Source organism: Physeter macrocephalus, chromosome 8 (genome assembly GCF_002837175.3).
Source record: "Physeter macrocephalus isolate SW-GA chromosome 8, ASM283717v5, whole genome shotgun sequence".
NCBI classification, from domain to species: Eukaryota; Metazoa; Chordata; class Mammalia; order Artiodactyla; family Physeteridae; genus Physeter; species Physeter macrocephalus.
The window spans coordinates 91,144,823-91,170,418 of NC_041221.1; positions in this window are offsets into that span (position 1 = coordinate 91,144,823).

Consider the following 25,596-nt stretch of genomic DNA (forward strand, 5'->3'; position numbering starts at 1 on the left):
AGGGAGACGCAAGAGGGAAGAGATATGGGAACATATGTATATGTATAACTGATTCACTTTGTTATAAAGCAGAAACTAACACACCATTGTAAAGCAATTATACTCCAATAAAGTTGTTAAAAAAAAAGTGTACCACACACACACACAAAAAGGTATTATGGACAATTTATTTTTAAGCCATCTCTCTAGGACTATTAACTAGCATATAATTTAATGTACTCTCAAGCAACTTGACTTTTACTGTTTCCTTCAAAACAATGATGTATAAAAGCAACTTGATACCTTTGACCCTGAGAAAAGATTTGCGTTATTAAGAATAAATTAAATAATTGTTTAGACACATGTAACAGTTATTCTGGGTCTTGCAAAATAACATATTTTCTTTTGCCATGTATGACTTGATGTTTCATAGGGAAAAATGAAGCCAGTGCTGTTTCTAATTTTATAATTTATGTTCTCTGAATAAAGCATATCAGTTTTGTAAGTTTTGCTTAAATTTGAACAGAGTTGCTAAATGCTTAAATATTTCTAAACAAACAAATGAAAGGAGATCCTCCAACTTTCTATAAGAGAGAAATAAATTCTATTATGTCTGCTTAGGAAATTTTGGGTAGGTTTGAGGGTACTCAATTATATACTGTCTTTATAGTGTTTTCTTTATAGAGAAAAGGAAACCAATTCACTTCCATCAAAATGTAGCCAGATAATTTAATACTAAATAGGCAATTGGGATAATGATAGGAAAAAAAAGGAAGCTAGGCTAAGAAGTATAAACAAAACTAAGCATTGTGACATTTTTAATTGGGTAAATTTTTTGAATGGTAAGTGGAAAATAAAACTTAAATTATAAAGGTAATGCAAAGATGCATGCTCCTTTTAAAGAGGGGAAAATATTCGAGAACAATACTGTTAAGTGAAAACAGCAACAAAAGCAGCAATAAAAACTTGACATCACTCCCTATCCTCCTGAAATAAGATTCTGCATCCTGCTCTAGGTAACTAATATAAACGATTTGAAACGTATCCTTAAAACACTTTTCCTATATATTTACATAATTATATTATTTATATCTCTATATTGGATGTACATACATGCATGTTTACATAAAGGAATTATATATTACATATGTTTATACCTATATATAGTCCACATATAATTTTTTAAAATTTTCACTTGAAATAAAATGAATCAATACTTTGGTATATATGTCTTTTATTTTTCTTACTTTTTCATTCTGTTTTTGAGTGCGGATGGGACTAAGTATTTTAAACCATTTCCCTGCTGATAGACACTGGATTGTTTTAAGTTTTTGTTTACAAACAATGTAAAGAAATCTTTATGTCTGTGAGATAGATTTCTAAGTGACTGATTGGTTTTCCTAGATACTGCAAAATTATCTCTAAGAAGTTTATATTCATCTGTATCCCTTCCCCCAACAGTAAAAGTACTACTTCTTTCACAGCTTCATCAAAACTCTATATTATCAACCTCTATTTTTAATCTACTGGTAAAATTTTTGATTATTTTAACATGCATTTCCATTATTACTAGTGAGGTTGAGCATTTGTACATGTTTATTGTGTACACACACACAGACACACACAGTCTCACATGGATTACAATCTTAATCTTGAATCCCCCAAAAACAATTTATCCTGGTAGATTTTGTTTTCTTTACTTTACCGAAAAAAAAAAAAGTTCAGAAGCATTAAGTGACTTGCCTAAGGCCATCCCACTAACAGGTGCCAGGGCTTGGCATGCAAGCCCATGCAAGCCATTGCACGGCTGGCTACCACCTCCACCCTCTGGTCATCACTGTCTGAGAGCTGAAACTAGCAGGCTGAGCATCACCTTGTTCAGCCTCAGCTGAGAACGTGCATATAGGGCAACTCAAATGTTTCACAGCTCTGTGCGTGTCTGCAAATGACTGCAAAACCTCCAGAGTTTTGATTCTGAGGTTCCAAATAAGTTTCAGGGAGCAGAAGAATTCTCAAATATGGAATTGTGAATAATGAGAATTGACTGTATACACACATACTCTCTATATACAATGTACATACATACATATATATTTGAATTGCTTTTTAAAACATTCTATGGAGTTATATCCTTATTCTTTTGTGGAATATATTTCTAGATTATGTATATTACCCTTTGTTTATTAGATATTTTCCAAACATTTTCTCCCAGTTTGGGCCTCCTGTTTTAAGTCTGTTAATAGTATCTTTAATCATAAAGGAGATTTCTATGTAGTCAAATATATCTATCTTTCCATGTCTTTTTTTAGTCTTACCTAGAAAGGATTTCTTCATCACCTGAAAAACACATGAAACAACAACAAAAAAAATAGTCCTCTTTTTTAAACTTTTAGCACTTTAATTCACCTTCAATTAATTTTTTGTATATGTAATGATGTTGGCTTTTTTAGTCATTTTTTTTCAAGAGAGAGCTCATTTATCCTGAAGATATTATTTAAATTATCATTTCCCCTCATTTCAAATCATCCCTTTACCCCTACATATATAATCCTTTGTTTTTGGACTCTTTATTGTCTTCCATTGATCTGTGTCTCTTCCTAAATCAAGAAACATCCTGTTTTAATAGATGTCCTTTTACAATGTATGATAGAAACAAATCTCTCCTTACTGCCCTCCTTTGTTAGAATTGTCATAATAATTCTTTAACGTTTTCTACAGGTAATTAATGTTAGCTTTTAAAATTCCATAAACAGTTTTGTTGTATTTGTATTGAAACCTAAATTAATTATCCACTGCTATGTAATTACTCCAAAATTTGGCAGCTGAAAACAATACACTACTAACTTTATTAAATTAAAAAATATTATCTCAGAGTTTCTGTGGCTCAGGAGTCCTGGCATGGTTTTTCTGGATGCCTCTACCTCAAGGTCTTTTATAAACCAGCAGTCAAGCTGCCAGCTGGGGCTGCAGTCACCTCAAGACTAGACTGGGGTAGAATCTGCTTCCAGGTTGGTGTCAGGATTCAGTTCCTCAGGGATTGCTGGACGGAGGGATTTATTTTCTCCCAGCTGTTGGCCAAAGGCTGTTCTCAGCTTTTTGCTGCATGGGTTTCTCTATAAGTCAACAACATGGCCACTAACTTCCCTCAGAACCAGACAGGGAGAGGGTAAGAGAGTGTGAGCAAGCAGAAACCAGAGTCTTTTCCTGTAACCTGATTTCAGAAGTGACAGCCCGTCACTTTTGCCATATTCCATTTATTAGAAGTGAATGGGAGGGCATTGTGCCAGGGCATAAACACCAGGAGGTGAGCATCCTCAGGGTGTTAGAGGCTACCTCCCACGAATGCATAGGATAACTGGGGCCAGCTTTATAATACTGAGTCTTCCCATAGAAGAATATGCTAGGTTGCCTCAATTGAATAGTTTTCTAAATATGTTTCAATTATTTTGTTATTGTGAATAGGATTTGACAAATTTCCAATTGGAGTTGGTATTGCTGTTATACAAAAGTCTCTCTTTCTCTGTGTGTGAAACATTTATCTTATAAATTTTATTTTTATTTTACTTTTTGAATTCTATTAGCATTTTTTATCTGCAAATAATAATGGTTTAAATTTATTTATTTTAATGAAGTATAGTTGATTTACAACTTCATTTAGTTTCAGGTATACTACATAGTGACTGAGCATGTTTATAGATTATACTCCACTTAAAGTCATCACAAAATAATGGCTATATTTCCTTGTGCTGTACAATACATCCCTGCAGGCTATCCATTTTATACCTAGAAGTTTGTACCACTCAATCACCTACCCCCATCCTGCCTCTCTTCCCTTCCCTCCGGTAAATATCAATCTGTTCTCTATACATGTGTATCTGTTTCTGTTTTGCTATATTTATTTGTTTTATTTTTAGATGTCACATTTTTTAGATTTCACATTATTGAAGCATAATATTCTCTGGGTCCATCCACCGTCTTCCAAATGGCAGAATTTCACTGATTTTATGGCTCAGAAATATTTCATTGTGTATACATAGTACATCTTCTTTATGCAGTGATCTGTTGATGGACATATAGGTTGCTTCCATATCTTGGCTATTGTAAATAATGTTGTTATGAACAATTGGGGTACATGTATATTTTTGAATTAGTGTTTTAATTCTCTTCAGACATATACCTAGGAGTGGAATTGCTGGGTTATATGGAAGTTCTATTTTCATTTTTGTGAGGAACCACTGTACTGTTTTCCACAGTGGCTATACCAATTTATATTTCCACCAGCAGTGTATGAGGGTTCCCTTTTCTCCACATCTTTGCCAACATTTGTTATTTGTGCTCTTTTTGATGATAGCCATTCTGACAGGTGTGAGGTGATACCTCATTGTGGCTTTGATGTGCATTTCTCTGATGATTAACAGTGGTGGGCATCTTTTCATGTAGCTGTTGACCATCTGTATGTCTTCCTTGGAAAAATGTCTATTCAGGTCTTCTGCCCATTTTTTAATTGTGTTTTTGTTGTTGTTGGGTTGCATAAGTTGTTTATGTACTTTGACTATTAACCCATTGTTGGTCATATCATTTGAAAATATTTTCTCCCATTCCGTAGGTTGTCTTTTTGTTTCATTGATGGCTTCTTTTGTGTGCAAAGCCTTTTAAGTTTAATTATGTCCCATTTGTTTGTATTTGCTTTTATTTTTTTTGCCTTAGGAGACAGATTTAAGAAAATATTGCTATGAATTATGTCAAAAAGTGTCTGCCTATGTTTTCTTCCAGGAGTTTTATGGTCTCAGATCTTACACTTAGGTCTTTAACACATTTTGAGTTTATTTTTGTATATGGTATGAGGAAATATTCTAATTTAATTTTCTTTTTTTTTTTTTTGCTGTACATGGGCCTCTCACTGTTGTGGCCTCTCCCATTGTGGAGCACAGGCTCCGGACACACAGGCTCAGCGGCCATAGCTCATGGGCCCAGCCGCTCCGCGGCATGTGGGATCTTCCCGGACCGGGGCACGAACCCGCATCCCCTGCATCGGCAGGCAGACTGTCAACCACTGCGCCACCAGGGAAGCCCTCTAATTTCATTGTTTTATGTACAGCTGTCCAGTTTTCCCAGCACCACTTATTGAAGAGAATGGCTTTTCTTCATTGTATATTCTTGCCTTCTTTTTTGTAGATTAATTGACCATAAGCGTGTAGGTTTATTTCTGGGCTCTTTATTTTGTTCCATTGACTCACGTGTCTATTTTAATGCCAGTACCATACTGTTTTGATTACTGTGGCTTTGTCGGTTAGGCTGAAGTCAGGGAGGGTAATACCTTCAGCTTTGATCTTTTTTCTCAGGATTGCTTTAGCAATTTGGAATCTTTTGTAGTTCCATGCAAATTTTAGAATTATTTGTTCTAATTCTGTGAATACAAAAATACCATTGGTATTTTGATAGGGATTTCATTAAATCTGTAGTTTGCCTTTTAAAATATTTTAAAAATATTAATTCTTCTAATACAAGAGCTCAGGATATCTTTCCATTTCTTTGTATCATCTTCAATTTCCTCCATCAGAGTTTTGTAGTTTTCAGAGTATAGGTCTTTCACCTCCTTAAACTTATTTCTAGGTATTTTATTCCTTTTGATTTAATTTTAAACAGGATTATTTTTTACTTTCTCTTTCTCATAGTTCATTATTAGTGTACAGAAAAGCAACAGATTTCTGTATATTAATCTTGTATCCTGCAACTTTACTGAATTCATTTATTTCAGTAGTTTTTGGGGGTAGACTTTAGGGTTTTCTACATATAGTATCCTGTCATCTGCAAATAATGATAGTTTTACTGTTTCCCTTCTAATCTGGATACCTTTTATTTCTGTATGACTGCTATGGCTAGGACTTTCAATTATGTTAAATACCACTTCCAATATATGTTAAATAGGCTGTGGGTTTGTCATAAATGGCCTTTATTATGATGAGGTATGCTCCCTCTATATCAACTTTGATGAGAGTTTTTATCATGAATGGATATTGAATTTTGTCAGATGCTTTTGCTGTGTCTAGTGATACGTTCATGTGTCTTTTATTCTTTCTTTTGTTAATGTGGTGTATCACACTGATTGATTGGCTGATATTAAACCATTCTTGCATCCCTGGGATAAATCCTACTTGATCATGGTGTGTGATCCTTTTTATATATTGTTGAATTTGATTTGCTAGTATTTTCTTGAGGATTTTTGCACCTATATTCATCAGAGATATTGGTCTGTAATTTTCATTTTTTGTAGTTTCTTTGTCTGGTTTTGGTATCAGGGTAATGGTGGCCTCATAGAATGAATTTGGGAGTGTTTTGTCCTCTTCAATTTTTTGGAATAGTTTGAGAAGGATACATATTAATTCTTCTTTATATGTTTAGTAGAACTTCCCCTTTGAAGCCAGCCAGTCCTGGACTTTGTTTTGCTGAGAGGTTTTTTTTTTAAAATTACAAATCGGTTTCACTACTAGTCATCTGTCTGTTCATATTGTTAAGTATTTCGTCCTGATTCACTCTTGGAAAGCTGTATGTTTCTAGACATTTATCCATTTTTGGCTAAAGGTTTATCAATTTTGTTTCTCTTTTCAAAAAACAGCTCCTGGTTTTATTGATCTTTTCTATTGTGTTTTGACCTCTATTTTATTTATTTCTTCTCTGATTGTTAATATTTCTTTTCTTCAGCTGACTTTGTGCTTTTTTTTCCTTCTTTTTCTAATTCTTTTAGATGGTAGTTTAGGTTTTTTGAGACTTTTCTTGTTTCTTGAGAAAGGCCTGTATAACTACAGACTTCCTTCTTAGAATTACTTTTGCCTCATCACATAGATTTTAGAAACTTTTGTTTTTATTTTCATTTGTCTCAAGGTATTTTCTAATTTCCTCTTTGATTTCTTCATTGACCCATTGTTTAGTAGCATGGTGTTTAGTTTCCATGTGTTTGTGTTTTTCCCATTTTTCTTCCTGTAAGTTAGTTCTGGTTTCATACTGTTTTGTTTGGAGAAAATGATTGATATCATTTCTATCCTCTAAAATTTGTTACAACTTGTTTTGTGGTCTAGCATGTGATCTATCCTGGTGAATGTTCTATGTGCACCTGAAAAGAATGTATTTCTGCTGTTATTGGATGGAATGTTCTGTAGATATCTATTAAGCTAACTGGTATAATGTGTCATTTAAGACCAATGTTGCCATATTGATTTTCTGTCTGAATGATCTGTTCACTGATGTCAGTAGGGTGTTAAATTCCCCTACTATTATTGTATTATTGTCAGTTTCTCCCTTTATGTCTGTTAATATTTGCTTTATATTTAGGAGCTCCTATATTAGGTGCATATATGTTAATGAGTATAATATCCTTTTTATGTATCAATCCCTTTATCATTATGTAATGCCCTTCTTTGTCTTTTGTTATAAACTTTGTTTTAAAGTCTATTTTGTCTGATATGAGTATAACAACCTCTGCCTTGATGTCATTTCTATTTGTATGAAATATATTTTCTCATCCCCTCACTTTCAATCTGTGTGTGCCTTTAGCTCTGAAGTGAGTCTCTTGTAAGCAGTATGTAGATGGGTCTCTTTTTTTTATATATATATCTAATCAGCCACCCTCTGTCTATTGATTGGTGCATTTAGTCCATTGACTATTAAACCAATTATTGAGAGATATGTCCTGATTGCCAGTATTTACTTGTTTTCCTATTGTTATTGTAGTTCTTCTCTGTTCATTTCTTCTTCTTTTTGCTTCTTCCCTTGTAGTTTGATGATTTTCTTGAATAGTAAGCTTGTGTTCTTTTCTGTCTAGTTTTTGTGTATTAATTATAGTTTTTTAGTTTGTGGTTACCATGGGGTTCCTATATGTTGACCTATAACTATGTCTGCTTGTTTTAAACTGGTAGTCATTTAAGTTCAAACAAATTCTAAAAGATATACATTTTTTAACTCCCCCTCACACTTTTTGTTTTTGATGTCATATTTTACATCTTTATGTTTTTTGTAATTCTACTTTTGTCTTTTAAACTTTGTACTAGCATATTTAAGTGCTTGATTCATAGCCTTTACTAGAGGGATTTTTCCTTTCTTATAGATTCTTACTTCTTGTTGTAGCCTTTTCTTTTTCACTTAGAAAAATCCTTTTAACATTTCTTTTAGGGTAAGTTTAGTATTTATGAACTCTTTTAGTTTTTGCTTGTCTGAGAAGTTCTTTATACCTCCTTCAATTATAAATGATAATCTTGCTGAGTAGAGTATCCTAGGTTGTAAGTTTTTTTCCTTGCATCACCTTATAACCTGCAACTCCCTTCTGGCCTGCAAATTTTTTCAGAAAAATCAGCTGATAGCCTTCTGGGGGTTCCCTTGTATATGACTTTTTGTTTTTTTCTTGCTGCCTTTAGAATTCTCTCTCTACATTTAACTGTTGCCATTTTAATTATGGCATTTCTTGGTGTGGATCTGTTTGGGCCCATCTTGTTTGGGATCCTCTGTGCATCCTGTACCTGGATATCTGTTTCCTTTTTTCTGTTTGGGAAATTTTCAGCCATAATTTCATCAAATCCTTTTTTGACCTTTTTCTCTGTCTCTTCTTCTGGGACCCCAGTAATGCTAATATTGGTATGCTTGATATTGTCTCAGAAGTCCCTTAAACTGTTATCATTTTAAAAAATTTATTTTCATTTTTGCTGTTCTGATTGGGTGATTTCCATTATTCTATCTTCCAGATCACTTCTGCATTTTTTTTTTGTATCACTTAGTCTGCTGTTAATTCCTTCTAGTGTGTTTTTCATTTCATTTATTGTAGTCTTCATTTCTGATTGAATCTTTTTTACATTTTCTAGTTCCTTTGTTAAAAATTCTCACTGTATTCATCTATTCTGTTCCCTAATTCAGCTAGTGTTTTTATTAATAATGCTTTGAACACTTTATCTGGTAAATTATTTCTTTCTGTTTCATTAGTTTTTTTTTTTTTTTCAGGGATTTTCTCTTGTTCTTCCATTTGAAATAAATTCCTTTGTATTCTCATTTTGCTTAATTTTTTTGTCTCTACAAAATAGGTGAGACAGTTACCTATCCCAGTCTTGAAGGGTGTCCTTGTGTGGGAGCATCCCTATAGAGTCTGTGAGTGCCCAGTTACTTTGGTGGAAGAGTTGGATCTGATGTGATGAGTCACCTTTCCCCTAGGGTGTGCGGCATCTGTCACCGTGGTAGGAGGTAGGGCTGTAGATGGAGAAACTAGAGCCAGAGCCAGTTGTGAGCTGGGGCTTTCCTACTGCTCAGTGGCCAACACCAGTCTATTGGGTTTGGGGTCAGGTTCCTAAGTACTGAAGGGGGTTGGGTCTGAACTAACTCTGTTCCCTCTAATTGTGTGCTCTTCTTCATCCCAGCACCAGCACCCTTGCCCCAGAGGAGAGTAGGGCTAGAGCAAGAGGAGCTGGAATGGGCACTTTGTTTGGGTCAGGCTTGGGTGTGGTGATCCTAGCACCAGTCAGATTTCTGGAATGCTCCCAACCTGCTGCCTCTGTAATCACCAGCAATGGCCACCTTTCCCCATTCAGATGCCATGCTGTGTCCAAGCTGGCTCTGTCCCTCAGAACTGTGCACTTGGCTTAGACTTGGCTGCTCTCACCCTAATGTGGAGCTGTGTTTTGGAGCAAGCTGGGCTAGAGCAGTCACTCAGCTCAGGCTGGTGTGCTTGCTGGGGCAGTTGAGGGAAACTGGCCAGAGACCTGGGCAGTTTCAATCTGCTTCCTCCAGTTTGTTTTAGGAGTAAGCAAGTGTGTAATGTGCTCTTCATGAGTGGAGTCTAGGTTTCTTACAGGCCTGCTGTCAGTCCCATTGGTTTTCAAACCCATTGGTTTTCAGTGGACACATGTGATAAATTATACAGAATTTGCAAAATTAGTCTAGGATAGTGACTAAACAAACAGCAACAACAACAAACCCTGGGAGGTAGGGATCTAATATTCCAAGTATTTTATATATATAATTAAACATAAATATATATAGTATAATAATATAAATATAAATGAATATATAAATAATATACAATAAAATAATATAAATAATATAAACTTTATATTATTTGAAAGTCTAGTTTTCAACAAAGAAGTGCAAGATGTGCAAAGAAACGGACAAGTATGGCCCATGCACAGCAAAAAAAATTAATAGAAACCATTCTTGAGTAAGCCTAGATATTGGATTTTAGAAAGATGTTAAATCACCTATTGTAAGTGTGTGAAACGAACTAAAGGAAACAGTGTCTAAAAAGTTTTTAAAAGTATGAGAATTATGAATCAACATATACACAACATCAATAAGGAAATAGAATTTATAAAAAAAGGACCAAATAGTTGAAACTGAAAATTATGATACCTAAAAGGAAAAATCCAAAGTAGAGACTCAAGAGTAGATTTGTATCAGCAGAAGAAAAAAATCAGTAAACTTGAAGACAGGGTCAACTGAGATTATCCAGTCTGAAACAGGAAAAAAAAAAAAAAAAAGAATGAAGGAAAATAACCAGAAAATTAGAGATATGTAGGACACCATCAAAAATAAAAATATATATGTAATGGGAGTTCCAGAAGCAAAGGAGAGAGTGAAAGGATCAGAAATAATTTTTGAAGAGATAAGGGTCAACAGTTTCCCAAATTTGATGAAAAGTTTTAATCAATATATCCAAGAAATTCAAAGAGGTCCATGAAGGGTAAACTTGAGATTCACATCTAAGCACGTCATAATCAAACTGTTAAACTAAAGACAAGGAGAAGAATCTTGAATGCAGGAAGAGAAAAATGATTCATCTCTTGAAGTTATCCTCAATAAGATTAACATTTGGTTTCTCATCAGAAAACACTGGTAACCAGAAGGCAGTGAAATGACCTATTTAAAGAATTCTGTATCCAACAAAACAGTCTTTCAGAAATGAAGGAGAAATTAAAACATTCCCAGATAAACAAAAACTAAGAATATTTATCATTAGCAGACCTCGTATACAAGAAATACTAAGGGAGTTCTTTAAGCTGAAATGAAAAAAAATATTAGGCACTTACTTGAATGCACATAAAAAAGTAAAGAGCACAAAGAGAAAATGCAGATGGCCAACAGGCACATGAAAAGATGCTCAACATCATTAATCATCAGGGAAATGCAAATCAAAACCACAATGATATATCACCTCACACCTGTCAGAATGGCAATCATCAAAAAGAACACAAATAACAAACATTGGCGAAGGTGTGGAGAAAAGGGCACCCTCCTACAATGTTGGTGGGAATGTAAATTGGTGTAGCCACTGTGGAAAACAGTATGGAGATTTCTCAAAAAACTAAAAATAGAACTACCATATGACCCAGCAATTCCACTCCAGGGTATATATCTGAAAAAAACAAGAACACTAATTCAGAAAGATACATGCACCCCAATGTTCATAGAAGTGTTATTTATAATTGCCAACATGTGGAAGCAACCTAAGTGTCCATCAACAGATGAATGGATAAAGAAGATGTGGTTTGATATATATATCACATATACATGTGATGGAATACTACCCAGCTATGAAAAAGAATGAAATTTTGCCATTTGCAGCAACATGGATGGACTTGGAGGGCATTCTGCTAAGTGAAATAAGTCAGAAAAAGACAAATACCATATGATATCACTTATATGTGGAATCTAAAACATGCAACAACCTAGTGAATAAAATGAAAAAAAAGCAGACTCATAGAGAACAAACTAGTGGTTACTAGTGGGGAGAGGGAAGGGAGGAGGGGCAGTATAAGGGTAGTGCATTAAAAAAAAGCATTATTATGGGATTATATGAAATCATGTGTGTGAAAGTTTTGAAAACTGTAAAGCACTATAGAATTTAAAGAATCTTCCCTTCAATAAAAAAAAAAGTTACCAAAAAAAAAAAACCACCAGTAAAGGTGACTAGATAGATAAATCCAAAAGTTGGCATAGATATACTTTGTTACCCTTTTCTTCTCCTAAATGACTTAAAAAAGAGCTTCACAAAGCATAATTTTAAAACTGTGTTGATTATTTTGGAGAGTCTGAGTCCCTGGCATTTCCATATGAATTTTTGTATTAGTTTGTCAGTTCTGCAGAAAAGCTAACTGGAATTTTGATATGAATTACTTTAAATCTGTAGATCAATTTGGAAAGTATTCCCACTTTAACAATATTGTGTTAAATGTTCTTATGAAGGAGCATGAGATGTCTTTCCATTTATTTAGGTCTTCTTTAATTTCTCTCAACAATGTTTTATAGTTTTCAGAGCACAGATTTTGTACCACTTTTGTTATATTTATTTCTAAGTGTTTTATTATTTTTATGCTATCGTAAATGACTTGTGCTCTTAATTTTCTGTTCTATTGCTCATTCTTGCAACTGATTCAAAATAGCTTTATAGTAATAAATTTATTCACTGCTTAGGTATCTTGGATACTAAATTTGACTTTATTAATGGGGAAAATAAGTTGATTCAAGTTCTTATTTTTACCTTGAATAGTGATCCTAAAATTCGAAATATTTTGGCCATGCCACCATTTTGGAAGAGAGGCTATGAGATAAATAACCATGCCAGTGTTTCAGTGCCAAAATACATTTTTATGAGGGTTGATACAGACTTTACCAGATGACCTTATGGGTTTGAGGACAAAGATATTAATAGAACTCAACTCACATTCTTATAGAATTCAGTTACTCATTTATACAATTCTATAAGGATGTTGTAAAGTGAACCATGAGAACTCATATCATTTACTAAAGTATGTTTATTTGAATTTTGGTTTTAAAATCTTGCTACCACCAAAATACAAAATCTGAAATCATTTAATATCTAAATAAATTGACTGTACCACACATGTTTTTAGCTTCTCAAGCCAAAAAATAGCAGCTGTCTGCTGAAATTAACTTTTATGCAGAAATAAAGTTTATATTTGATTTTATTTGTGTAATTTGCTAAAATTATTTTTCAGGAAGTGTTATTTTGCATGAAAAATTAGAATGAGAAAGATTGTAATTTTGTCAACAGTGTCTTTATGGCTTATGTGGATAAAATCAAATTTCCAAGCATAAAAATTAAATGTATGCACATTCTGTGCGCATGTGTTCATATGTCTGTTATCAGGTTCTGGAAATATCCCAAATATCTAATAAGTTAGAAACAACTGATGTATACAATTGGTTCAATTAACTCAATATAGGCCCCATGGATTAGTACTTTCATTTTGGAATTACTGATTTGTATTCTTTCTTCTCTAGTCTACATCCAGTTGCTTGCCTAAAATATACATTCAACTATTTAATAGAATTTCCAATTAACATTTCCAATATTGAGCTCTTGAATTACTTCCCTAAAAATGTTCTTCCTGGTTTTCCCATCTCAGCTTATAGCAACTCCTTTCTTCTAGTTGCTCAGGAAAAAACCTTAGAGTCATCCTGGACTCCTCTTTCTCTCATATCTCACACCCAATTTACCAGAAAATTATTAGTTGCTTTACATTTATTGTCTTAGTGCTAATAAATCTATGAAGTAGGTATTATTATCCTATTTTTAGATAAATAGAAGATATTAATAATTATCATAGCAAACACATAACACTTACTATACCAGGCACCCTTTGAGCTATTTTACATATTGTAACCCAAATAATACTCCTAATAAGCCTACTTGGTAGGTACAATTACTATATCCATTTTACATGTGGGAAAATGAGACACAAATTGTTAAGTATCTTGCCTAGATTCTCATAATTAATGAGTGTAGGAGCCAAGATGGAAACCCAAACATGGCACACAAACACAGTAAGCTCCTTCCAACTGGAAGGAGGAAGTTTTAGGAAAACTAAAGTGAAGTACTACATAAAGAATAGATTCTAAACATATGAAATTTTATTTTTTCTTCCTTACCAGTATCCAACAGGCATTTACCTAGTACCCAATATGTGCCAGGCATTAATGCACAAAGACGTGTACAGTGTGCTTCTTGTGCACAGGAAGATTACAGTCATGTTGGAGATGAGAGAATAAATGAAGATAAATAACTGAGTATATTGGCATCATTAAATATATGAAAAATATGGAGGTGAGATAGAAAAACACAGAGAGAGGTTGCAATAAACACTTGTGATACACAAATCATTGTTTGTAAAATAGTACTCAAGGTACTTATATATTCGTGTAAGGAAGAATATATTCTATTCTTACCTTTCTGTTTACACTCCTCCCTGGGACCCTTCTAAATCTAAGCTGATGAAAAATAGAGACTCTTCATGGTACCTTGGTTACTCAAAGTGCTCAGCCTTTAGAACCATTCTATTCTCTTTTCCACTAAGAAACACAAAAATCACATCTACATGGTATGATAAGAAATAAAATGAAATGAAAGGTCTCAAAGATGAGTTTAGAACTGAACAAAATATAACCTTAGATTTATTTTTTTTTTTAATATATGAGTACATTGCATTTTTCTTACAGAGCATTTGTCAGTTAAAATCTAGATTGTAAATTGTATAATTGGGACAGTATTATATGAGATGTTAAATATATTAAATGCAGTAGAGTATTTAACCAGGGTCCTTACTCTTATTTTACTTCAACAAATCGTATGCAGAGAAAAGTTAATAATTGACAAAGATTTTGAAACATGGATCTTAAATATTTACAGACATTTAAAAAAGCAGTATCTTCAGTTTTCAACTACATCATGTTTGTGGCTTCTCAGATTATTCAGGTTTTTGATACCTACCTCTCTTTATTTCTCTAGCTATCAAACATACAGTAGAGAAAAAAGAGAAATTGTTCAAATTCTCTGGAAGCGTGTTAATTTTAGCAGTAAGTAAATCTTGCTGCTTGAATACCTTCTTTTAAAAGGGCAAGATTCTTGTAAAGATGTAAAACAACAGTCTAGTAGAATAAAGTACATGTGCTGTCTATGTAAATTGCAAAGACGGAAAACATTTTACTTCATGGCATTAATGTCACAGGTCAGAGTCAAGAGTTTATTGCCAATTCAGAGGAAATTCTCTTTTCAATGACATATGGCATGACCTTCAACTTCTAGCAGTTGTAGAATGGTTAAGGTCAACTATTCTTACATTCAGAAAATCTAAATGATGTACATGACAAATGGTAGAGTAGATAGTAACTGATTTCAGGGGCAAACATAGTAAAATATTGCACTGTGGGATGAAAGTTTACTGACCCTGTGGTATTATGCCTGACACTGATCATTATTTCCCAATTGAGTTATTTGAAAGGATAGTTAATATTCTGTTTGTTAGACTTCTCATTTTATTGTATATGAATTGGAAGGATGCTGCCCCCTCCCTGTATCTCACCAAATGGAATATAGCTATTGGAATTTTATCAACTAAAGGCAAGTTGTAATGAAGAGCAGGATATTTTTCTTTCTGTACAATTTTTCTTTCTTTTTGCTCCTGTTTTAATCAGAATTTTTTTCACCTTACTCAATGGAAAAAAATTAGAAACCTTCATGTAGAACTAAAATTTCAATGTTAATCGTTTACCATCTATAAAGAAAAATAAATATTGAGAGTCCATCCTTTATATACTATATACTGTACTGATTTTTTTGTCTTCCTTAAAAAACAGCCTCAAAAGACACTGATTTAGAATTGCTTAATCTTCCTTGTCTCTAAAATGTGCTGTTGCTGTGTTCTATAGCCCTGCAATGGATTTTTTTTTCTATTCTCCAAAGTTGACATGTTCTCACCTCTTGTCCCTTTCTACAGCTATCCTCCAGCAGTCCAGCTGCTAATTAATACTACTACCCAGAGATTTTCTCATAACACACTGGATTAAGGTTGTTGTTCTCTTTCACTATATGACCCATTCATTATAGCACTTGTCCATTCTGTGTTTTGAGAGATTAATGCATCTAAGTACCAGATATGCATTCATTTGTTGCTGTTTTTGTGTAAACTGTGGTCTAATCTTATCTAATCTAGAAATGTATTAGAGATCACCATTTACTTTTATTTTAAGAAAAATCAGAGAGATGAAGAAAAAGAAGTACTACGTGAGTTAATGTGTTTGATTTCTAAATCCTCTGATTGGTAGGGGTTGTGAAAGAGACCTTCCAGAACCTATAATACCATTTCTTTACTTAGCTTCTCATTTCATCCCATCCATGATTCTCATAGTTTATGGCACATGACCTACAGCAGTAAACTTGAGCTACTTACAGAACTCACTCTGGGCCTACTACACCTGGGGCCACACATAGAAAGAATCCTAGGAGAAAAACAAAAACAAAAAACAAAACCTGCTATGTCTTCCATTATTCAGGGTTTGTCTTTAGCCATTTCCACTGTTGTTATTAATTTTCTTTTTATTATGTCTTTTTCCATGTTTGTTGCTACTACTCTGCCTATTACTATTACCGTCTATTAATACTGTATTTCTACTAGCCTGGAATTAACATTACTCTGCCCCTATCTTTGAAGCAACAAAGGAAAGATTTTTCTCTTTAAAAACCAGTGCTGAGATGGCTCTAAAATAGACTGTAAAGAATTCAGAATGTGGGAGCAAGCATCATAAGAAGCTTTCCAGCTAACTTTGCCCTGAGAGCTACAAGAAGTTGTATATCATCACTATGCAACTAGAGTGAAGTGAAGCATACTCATGAGATTATAATATAAGCCAAGCTGAATTAAAGGCATCCTTTCTTAGGTAGGTGCACAAGAAAGGAACTCGAAATGCCTGGCTACTTTCTTAAGAAGAATGATCCAAGAACAGAAATGTCACATGTAAAAGGCAACAACCAATCCTCAGTACTTTTAAAGATATATTCTAGTGCCTTCCCTCCATTAAAGCATCATTCACCCTTGTCAGATGGTTTGAGAAGTATCACTCTCCCTCCAAAATACCCTTTATTTTAATTGCTTAATTAATAGATTAGAATTGTTTTAAATGATAAACTAGGACATTGATGATACTTGAGGAAGTTGGTATATAGGCAGCTGTGATTGGATTGTCATTGTTTGGGGCAAATAAGAGTGATGATCTTCTTGAGATGAGAGGATTTAATAAATAAAGAAGAATTAAAAAGTAAAGAACATAAAAAAGGTATGTTCCTCAAAATTTGGCCTATGGCTAGCCTTGTCCATGCCTTCATCATTCAATCAAAGAAAAAAGATCTCCTCTCTTCCCATATATAAACATCAGTACATGAAGAGTGCAGTTTCCATTCTGCATATTTCTGCATCCATCTTATTACTTCTCAAAGTAGCTGAGTTTCAGTTGGGTGCCTTAACAGAAGGAAACCCTCAAATGCCCTCATCTATGTGAAATCATCTGTACTTTATGAATGCTATGCAAATAATAGTTTTCCTTTTCTTTTGGAACCAGGCATCTATGTGATAAATCAGTTGCTCTGGGTTCCACATGTTCTTGGCCAATTCTTGTGTGAAAGAGAGAGCCTGATTGGAGAGTCTACTAGTGATTACAGTACTTTTAAATCCAGCAGGCATTTCAAATTACAGATAAGGAAACAAGACCCAAAATCTTTAAGCTATTGATCTCAGGTCATAAAGCAATCATTAGATAAAGCTAGAAATGACACCTGAAATATTTGGTTCTTTGATTGGTACTTGAGCCTTCAGTATATTTCACTTCTTCTTCAACCTCAGTTGACCAAACATTCTCTTAGTTAATTAAACTCTCACAAATACCTTATTATTATTATTTTTTTTCAGTACGCGGGCCTCTCACTGTTGTGGCCTCTCCCGTTGCGGAGCACAGACTCCGGATTTGCCGGCTCAGTGGCCATGGCTCATGGGCCTAGCCGCTCCGCGGCATGTGGGATCTTCCCGGACCGGGGCAGGAACCCGTGTCCCCTGCATCGGCAGGCGGACTCTCAACCACTGCGCCACCAGGGAAGCACACAAATACCTATTTTTTTTATATTAAAATGAGGAAGTAATTCTTGAGATTTGTTTTTACATCTGTAAGGAATACTGTAATTATTTATCTGTACTTCAAAGATAGATAATCTGAATCTTAAGGGAATTTTCCAGGCCACATCATGCATCAAATTCTAGCCTGTGAATTTCATAGGGAACTATAGACGTCTTGATTAACATTATCATATTACAAGTAATGAAACTGGTCAGAGAGGGAAATAATTTATGCAAGTTAATAAGGGAAGGTAATATCAGGATCTGGGTGGATCCCATGTGTTCTGAGTGCCAGTTTCATGGGCTCTGTACTCATGGTTTGATCTAATCCTACAAGGAAAGTGTCATAGCCTTGGCCAAGTTCAATTCATTTGAGTTTCACCCACACAGCAGTTAGTCAGAAAGAAGTGGAATCCAAGGATGCTGTAATATAGTACCTTTCCACTCAAATTAATCATTTTCAGAAAATAAGACAAAAAGTACAGTTAAGAAGCAACAAGGGCAAAAGGGAGATTTACTGCTGATCGAAATGGACTAGTAGTTCTTTGTTCATCCTCATAAAAATCAGGCAGTGCAACAGGAGGAAGAAATTAAAGGAGCATTTAGAAGGCAGTGGTATATCATTGTAAAAAAGAAAGAATGAGAGTGTATTAGGTGAACCATAGCACCAAGGAAAGAGAAGCAGGTGTCTGCTGTCCTCCTCTGATGTTGTATTATTCATCACAGGGAACTTGTCCACATAACATAGAAAGTTTCTCCTTGAAGGAAAGAAAAATATTTTGAAAGAGACACATAAAATCTTTTTGTGTGCAGTTCTTTATGTATATGTAAAAATACATTACTGCTGCCAGAATCAGAAGGGGAACAATATTTGTGATATTTGCTAAAATGTTTAAATTTTTATTGATGGCAGAGTTGACACGAGATATATCTGATTTAGGTGAAAAAGCCTACTTTTGTCATCACTCTTGAAAAGTATTTTAATTTCTATAGATATTTTAACTTTCCCAAGTGCTTTCACGTGTTTTATGTCCTTCATCTATTTGTTTACAGGTACTTATTAAGTCTCTATTGTGTGCTAGGCTCTGTTCTAGATGTTGGTGATGCATTGGTTAGTAAGACAGACTTGGCAGTTGTCCTTAGAGACTTGTATTCTCATGGTGGAAAGGTAAACAATGAACAACTAAATGAACAAAATGTTTTCGGAGCGTGATAAAAGAGCTAAAATCAGATTGATAAGAGAGTGAGTTTCTAGTAGGGGCCATTTTAGATAGAGTAATCCCAGAGGGCCACTGTGATGCAGGGGCTCTAGAGCGAGAAGAAGCCAGCCATGAGAAGGTTATTATTAGTGTCTTTTAAGAACTCTGGGAGGTATTTTGATCCTGTGTTAATGTACCTATTTTATAAAATAGGAATGTGAGACACAGAGAAAATAAAAGACTACCCAAGGGAGCACAGTATATTAGTAGCATAGCCAAGTCTAAACCCAGGCCTCCTCATTTTCAGGCCAACACCATTTTTGTTATACAAGCAATAAAGGACAAATTAAGATTTATAGTATATGTGGTAAAACAAATGCAGAACAAAGATGGTCACTCTTCTGGAGTGATGTATGTTTTTCTCATTATTATTGGATTTGTTTTCTGTTCTTTGTTTTAATTAAGCTTATATCTGCTTGTATATTAGGAACCAGTGCTTTAGAATATTCATTTCTAGATGAAAAATACCACTAGTCAACTTTAAAATTATGTATATTTAAAAGTCGCTATTTTACCAATAAAGAGAAGGATTTCAAAATAGCTTTATATTAGTAGGGACTCAGAGTCAAATATGTATACTTATTTGTCCAAAGTCTGGGGTGTACCCATCATCTAAACTTCTTAATTTTGAGAACCCCCCACCGAAGATGAAACTGCCAGGTACTCAGTCTCCCAGCACCTCTTCTGGCTTGTCTGAGCCAATTAGATCCATCACCCAGCTTCTGAATTAGGAACAAGTAAACCAAAGAAGAAGGGTGAAGATCCATTTTCATGGTAGGTGGCATAGGGCCAGCACCATTCATGTTCCAGGTGTAACAAAAGAAGAAGGGCTGTGCTCATGCCAAGTGCCCAGAGCCAGTTACAGTGGAGCCCGCGGGGCAGCGTCTGGTACTCAGTGACCAACAGTGTTCTCTTGAGTTGGGATTTGGGGTATGATTTTGATTACTGCCCTGGCTCTTGCCCAGTTTTTTTGGTTTGCCCAATTCTGAATCTGCTAATCAGACTGTTCAGCAATTCTTTGAGTTGCAAAATGTATTATCAATAAATGTCTTCTCTGGTTAAGTAGTTCAGAGGTGATCTCTACTGCTTGCAACATTGAAATCATTACAATTTTCTGAAGAAAAGTTATCTTTTTTACAGATATCAGTTCTATTAGAAATTTCAGGTTTTGCGTAGGCAGAAGGAGACAGATATGTGAATTTAAAAAATCTCTCCAGGTAATTCTAGCAAATTCTGCTCTTGTTGAGAACCTCTGGATTAAGACACCTTTCCATTGTTTTAAATGTCACAAAGTGATTATTAATTCATTGAGTCCTGAGGCAGAAACCTGGAGGGAGAAAAATCAAGGGAACATTTGGCTGAATGTTCCCTTGAATTTGGCTTTTGTGCGCACAGATCCTAGGCATTGTGAAAATGCATTTTGAAAACACAATTGAGGGAGCTGGAGACTCATGGGAGATTCCATCTGTGTAAACAAAACCAATCTCAGTTACAAGTTAATGTGAAATATATATAAAAATATAAGTATAAAATATTTTTTTAAAAGTTCAGAAACATGTTTATAGCATATGTTTTGTGAAAAGTATATTGAATGTAATGAGAGGTGATTTCTTTAACAATTTTCTCTAAATGAAAGCATCATTTTTCCTATTGGTTTTGATCTCTGTGATTAAGAGTCTCATGTTTGGGGGAAATGATAAAGCCTTTCAATAAACAAAAGTAACAGAAGCAGCAAAAAAGTAATGAAAGTAAACAAAAGAACAAATAACCACTGCTCCCCCCAAAAGAGGAAAAAAAGAATCCATTTGTCATATTCTGAATGGCGAAAAGCCTCAACTTACAAACTTGTGAAATAATACGAATTTACTCTTATTAAGTTCCCAGATTTAATTGTTCCAGGCTCTGCAAGGAATCACATTCAGGGAAACAAAAGTACAAGTAACCAGAAGTAATAAAAAGCTTTAATTTATGTCTTTAAAAAAACTTAAAATAGACCCAATTCGAACACTGTATAATCATTCTTATATACTTCTTTTCTTCCCTCCCAAGCTTCTCATACTTCTCACTGGCTCATTTTCTAAGTCTGATGCAAATCATCTCCAAATCCAGCCTTGGAAGCCTCTTTTCTTTTCTCTCCTGTTCTTCTTCTTCCTCTCTCCTGCTTTTGTTACATCATCTTTACCTGAGTATAGGCTTTATTTCCCTTCTGCATAAAGCCTCTGTGTTTCATTCATTCTCTGCCAGTTCTTCATTTCCACCTTTTAAAACTTCAGGAACTCATTTGGCTGAGACGACCCCTCCTCAGAGGTGGAGGAAGATGAGGGAAACTTGACTGAATAGGCAAAGACTGGTATGGGATGGGGAAGAGGAGGTTGATGTAAGCTCTGGGTAAAAATAATAATTTTTTACCCTGTTGTCCTCCAAATGCATGTAATGATGTTGTGCAGGGTAAAAATGTATTGATTTTCTTTGATTCTTTATCTTTCACTTACCATTTTGTAGGCAATGTTGCTCTTCTGTTTTCTGTTTTTATAAATCCCAACTTTCATTTTATTTTCTATTTCACAAGAAAACAAACTCCCTGAAGTCTGAATAATAAAATGAAGATATGTGAAAAACAGATGTCTGTTAGATTTTTATAATCCCAAATTATGTGTCATCTAAGAAATGGCATAATTCGTGCAACCTAGGTAATTGTACATTCCTGCCTTCAGAGACCCAGACCTAGAGTGCTACTCTATTTAAATGCCTAAGTTTTGTGTTACTAATTCTATTCAACTTTATAGAAGTATCTTGAGAAAAATGTAAGTAATGTCCACATCATTTAAATTCCCTTTTGGTGAACATCCTATGGACTTTTCTAAAATATCAATATCTATCTATCTATCTATCTATCTATCTATCTGGAGAGCAATATAAAATATCTATCTGTATCTATATCTATATACAAATTATAGCTCTTTATGTACTCTGAGAGCCTCGGTTTTCAGAGTTTGAGACTTTTTACCTTTGGATCTATGTTTCAGGTTGAACTGGTGTTGGAGACAATACATAGTTAGTTGTGTTTCTCAGTTGCGAGTATACTTGCCCCTTATACCTAGGGGACATTTGGCAATATTTGATTGTTACTATTAGATGAATACTACTGGCATCTAGTGGGCAAAATCCAAGAATGCTACTAAATACCCTCCAGCGCACAGGACAGCCCCCACAGCAATCATCCCGTCCAAAATGTTGATAGTGACTAGGTTGAGGAACCCTTGATTAAAGATCTGTGACGTGGTCTCACCAATTATGTTTTCTCTATGCCTTTGACAGCAGCCAATATGTGAGACTTCAAACTTGAGGTTTTACTGTTCCACATACCCTGTGGAGCATTTTTGTCAAATATAATTTTTTTAAAATGTATCTTTTAGGCACAACCTCGTAATGTAATCTAAGAGAGGTTTAGTTAAGAATATTTTAATCAATTATTATGGTTAATGAATGACTGCAATACTTCAAAATTGATAAAAATATTTCTCATGTGAATATTATTTTATATTTCTCCATTTTAAAAGATTACATATTATTCAAATATATCCTAGTGATGAGAAAAAAACTGAGTTTCAGATGGTTTCTGAACATACATATGTTGACAAAAGATTCTAAAATATTTCAATGAATTATTATCATATAGACTAGATTTTGACCTTTAACATTCATTTAAATAAAAGTGTAAGATGCCGGAAAGTTAACTTTGCATAATTTTTACGATTTTTAATTGCTTTTGCAAAAAAAGAGACTTTGAGCTTTTCAGTACTGTAATTGAATCAAGATACTGAGAATGAATATATTACCTCCACAAAAGACTTACTTAGATATTATGTTTTATATATGTAGGTAATAAACAATTTTATTATGTAAGTCTTCTACGGATGGTTTAATATAGTTTATTGAATTATAAAATTATAGTGTTTAATTGAGATTACAGAAGTTTATCTTCTGAATTTAACCTCCCTCCACAAGTGAGTTTGATTTGAAATATTTACCAAGCACCTTGCATGTAAAAAGTGTCGTGTGACTTGTATCTTTACAAATGATTTACTTAGTCATTCTCATCAGAGGTCAGAAATGACTTCCTAAAATGTTTCAATTTAGGTGTTTCTGTTAGGACATGGTAAGCCGCAAGAGAATGTCACTCCCATTCTAAGAACAACAACAAAAGCAAAAAACCAGATAGTGTATAAAGTTATAACTTAGGGGGTGCGTTAGTGAGCTGAAGCCACAATTCAACCAAGGGAGCTGACTTTCATAAGTGACAAGACTCTCCATTGAGAAGGAGCAAAAGCAGATGCTGAGAAAACTCCCCAGCACTAGCACTTCAGACAACACACGGAGTTCAGGAAAATAGCAGCCCAATGACAAAAGAATTTGAAGTTGCTGGAATACTGTACCCAGTAAGAAAGGAAACTGTACCAATAACCAATCCCAAGACCAACTCAACTACTGCTTAGATGGATTCAACCACTCATACAGGTGGCCTAACCAAAGACAAGGCAAACTCTTTTTTTCTGCCCATAAATTCTATTTACTTCAGTCTCTACTGCTCTTCTATACATAGTTTCTAACATTTAAACAAAACATAAGATATACCAAAAAACATGACCTATTGTTAGGAAATTGAGCAATCAACCAAACAAAACCAGAGATGCTATTTATTGAGCTTTCTTTGTCAAGCCCTGTGATACATACTTGATGGATATAATACCAGTTAATTCCATTATTCCTATATTATATCTGCATTATCTATGCTATATCTGTTATACATATGAGAAAAATTGATGTAAAAAGATAAATATTCCCAATTCACAGAACTAGTATATGTTGGAACCAGGATTTGGATATGTGCCAGCCTAATTTCAGAGCCCCAATCATAGCCACTATGCTATAGAGCCTTCTGGATATGGCAATATAAGAAGTCATCGCACACAAATTAGTCTAGTAATTTTTTCTCCATGTACTTTTAGAAAGGGATATAGAAGTGTGCTTTTTTCTAAAATAAAATTAGAAGAGGTAGAATGTTGAAGAACATCCCTCTATGTGCCATTTCATCTGTTTCTATATCAGAAAATAAAATATCTACGTAATGCTAGGAGATTATATTTACATGGGTTAACTTATTAAACAACATTGTTTTAATATTTTGATATTTTAATATAAAGCCTTAATGGTTCTGGCTGTAAAGGAAAATCTTTTATTGGAGAGTCTGCTAGATTACTGGGAACGTTGCTTTTAATTGTCATTTCTTTTATTTCCAAGGATGCAGATTCCACACTGGAAATATTGTTTCAGGTTAACAGGAGGTCTATCAGCCAGGCAAATCTTTCCTCTACAACCTACTATTGAGCTCATGTCGTTCAGAGGGGGTAACCAAAGGACTAGAAGAATTCGAGTATTTATACTTAATTGCTTGGAAGACCTTGCAGAAAGTTTTTTTTTTTTTTTTTTTTAGACTATTGAATCCTATCATGAGCTAGGTCATGAGCAGGAGATCTGTGTTGAGTCATGCAGATTTAGTTTTTACATATTTGCTGAGAGGTCTGTGCTAAGTACTAGGTACAAGTGGTACGTGGATACTTTGTTCAGCTTTTTTTTTTTTCTGTAATATAGAACCAAGGAAAGATATAGCAAGTTGTTACTGCTTAAAGCATAGCCAGCTGGTTCCACAGCCCCTCATAGTCATAGTCCTAAATAACCAAAATCTTTGGTAACATAAATCCAAGATTATCATACATTCAAGAAAGTATAATTGTTCTGAGAATTGAGACATCATAGGAAGAGGAGATACAAGGTTGGTGTTATACACATTGTTAGTTGCCTACAAAATACCCATTGACTTTCTACCTTGCCTAGAGTTCCTATTCCCAACCCTAGGAAAGTGACCTTAGTTATTTTAAGTCAGTCGAAATAGTTAGACCTGTGATATCCCAAACAATAGCCGCTAGTCATATGTAACTTCTGAGAACTTGAAATGTGACTAGGCCAAATTAAGATACGCTATAATTGTAAAATTCACATCAGATATTGAAGATTTAGTATAAAATAATGTAAAATATTTTGTTACTATTTTTTTTTTTTTTTTTGTGGTATGCGGGCCTCCCTCTGCTGTGGCCTCTCCCGTTGCAGAGCACAGGCTCCGGACGCGCAGGCCCAGCGGCCATGGCTCACGGGCCCAGCCGCTCCGCGGCACGTGGGATCTTCCCAGACCGGGGCGCGAACCCGGTTCCCCTGCATCGGCAGGCGGACGCGCAACCACTGCGCCACCAGGGAAGCCCTTGTTACTATTTTTAATGGTAATATATTGAAATTATATTTGGGTTATATAGGGTTAAATTATATTATTAAAATTAATGTTATGTTTCTTTTTACATTTTTAATGCAGG